The following is a 2,306-nucleotide window of genomic DNA, read 5'->3' as shown; positions in this document are numbered from 1 at the left end:
ACCTTCTTCAGGGCCTTTGCATTGACCATTCCAGATGACTGTTTCATACCGTGGAGATAACCGTTCCTTAACTAACAGGAAAGAACTATGCTAAACTTTTTACATATGTTGACTAAATCTGTTGACCACCTTAGGAGGACGGATACTGCTATTGCCACCATTTGTGTGAGGATATAGACATTTAGAATGCAGCCATGTGTTGGGTGTGAGGTGGTGCTGAGGAGCAGAGGCTGAGGAAGCTGGATGCTATACTCTCCAGGGAAGTGCAGCTTGGAAGGAACCGCGGCCAGAGCAGCCTTAGAGCAGAAGCAGCCCCCGCCATGGTCTGCGGAGCCCAGCTGAGCTGGCCATGCTGCTGAACTGGTTTAGGGAGGAGGACAAAGAGCCCGTAATCGAGCTCTTTGTCAAGGCTGGCAGTGATGGTAAAAGCATAGGAAACTGCCTCTTTCCCACAGGCTCTTCATGATTATTTGGCTCTAAGGTGTTGTATATAGTGTCACAACCATTAACCTGAAAAGGAAGGCTGCAGACCTGCTGAACATAGCACCCAGGACTCACCCGCCATTTATAACCTTCAACAACAAAGTCAAAACAGATGGAATAAATTAAAGAGTTTCTTGAAAAAATCTTGTGCCCTCCCAACTACTTAAAACTTTCACCAAAACACACAGATCAAATACTGCTGGAATGGACATCTTTGCCAAATTCTCTGCATATATCATGAATTCTAGGCCAGAGGCTAATGAAGCATGGGGTCTCTTGAAAAGACTGCAGGACCTGGATGAATATCTGAATTCTCCCCTCCCTGATGAAATTGATAGAAATAGTATGGAGGACATTAAGTTTTCTACATGTAAATTTCAGGATGTCAATGAAATGACAGCTATTTGCAACCTGCTGCTCAGACTGCACATTGTCATCGTAGTGGCCAAAACATATTGTAACTTTTATATTCCAAAAAGAATGACCAGCATCTGGAGATACTTAACTAACGCTTGTAGTAGGGATGAATTCACCAATACCTGTCCCAGTGATAAGGAAATTGAAAGAGCATATAGTGATGTAGCCAAAAACTTACCAAGTAAAACAGCACTTATGAAAGAGATGTTTTCAGATTTTCCCCTAAGAATAGGCTTTTCCTAACAGGCTGCTACTTTTCCTATAAAGTAGAAATTTTATTTTGCATGAAAATGTAATTATTCAATATTGGGATAAAGGATAAAAAAGGTAAAGTAGCTATCTTTAAACATACACTCCTAAGCAGTTTTATTTTAAAACTCTTTTACCCTGCCTACATCCCCTGCTCCATATTCTCCTCTCCTTTAACTTGGAGACACTCCATCACAGACTTTTCTTTTAGAAGTAGTTTGTCATCTTTCTGGAGCCCTTACTGTTGTGTCCATTCACTATGTATAGATGGCAGAACTTTTGAGGTGAAATGTTTAACTGTTAAAATAATAATCATAACCTGATCACTCAGCCTGAAACTGGTGCAAAATGCATGGTGCAAGGAATATTTATGTATTCTTGTAAGTTTTATAACATTTAGTAAGAATATAAGAAAGAATTGCTACTGTATCAAAACATCATTTTGATGCGGGGTCAGTGAGCTGAGGAGTCGAAAGAAAGATTTCTTGGACTCTCAAGGTCTGGTGGTAGTGCTCTTTTATTCAGAGAATAGTGTGGAATAGCATGGGGACAGGACCCATGGGCAGTCAGAGCTGCCGCTGCCGCTGCAAACATGGGTTGAGGGTAGGGCTAAATTTAAGGCATAGGTATGTGAGTTATCTCTTTACAAAACAAAGGAAAGGATATGTAAAAAATATTGTTAAAATGGTATCAGTGCAGGTGGAGTCTGGTTATTGGGTGGTCCTATAACTTTAGATAAGAATCAGACTGGATTAAGTCAGGATGTCCTATGCTTCCCAGAGGATGGTGGTGGGGGGGGAGGCAGCTACATGAGGTTACCAGACAAGCACAATAAACAAGACTTAAGTCCTTGCTGTCCCCATTAAGAGTTTCTAAAGATAAGGTCATCCCCCCCTTCCTCCTGGGGCAGAGAGGGAGACACCCCGAACAGACAACAGACGGAGACTTCCTTCACAAATGCAAATGTCTCTCATCAAAGGGCAAGCAAATTCCACTCCTCAGAGCCGCCTTCCCATCTGCAGTTTTTAAAAGTAACCAGCCTAAAATAATCCTCATCAATTTCAATCTGCTCTATCCTGGATAAGTACTAAAGGATGTTACCACCACAGAAGAGAGCCTTCTACAAAAAGTTACTACAAATTTTACTGTTCTGCTTT

The 2,306-nt window shown here is 41.5% G+C and overlaps 1 pseudogene; it reads left to right on the top strand.

Annotated features, from left to right (window-relative positions):
- Nucleotides 1-349: 349 nt before the first annotated feature.
- LOC103540308 (chloride intracellular channel protein 4 pseudogene) lies at nucleotides 350-1,143 on the top strand (annotated as a pseudogene).
- Nucleotides 1,144-2,306: the final 1,163 nt, after the last annotated feature.

This window comes from Equus przewalskii, chromosome 8, assembly GCF_037783145.1.
Source record: "Equus przewalskii isolate Varuska chromosome 8, EquPr2, whole genome shotgun sequence".
NCBI classification, from domain to species: Eukaryota; Metazoa; Chordata; class Mammalia; order Perissodactyla; family Equidae; genus Equus; species Equus przewalskii.
The sequence above is the reverse complement of the archived record's forward strand: the minus strand, read 5'-3'. Positions and strand labels throughout refer to the sequence as shown.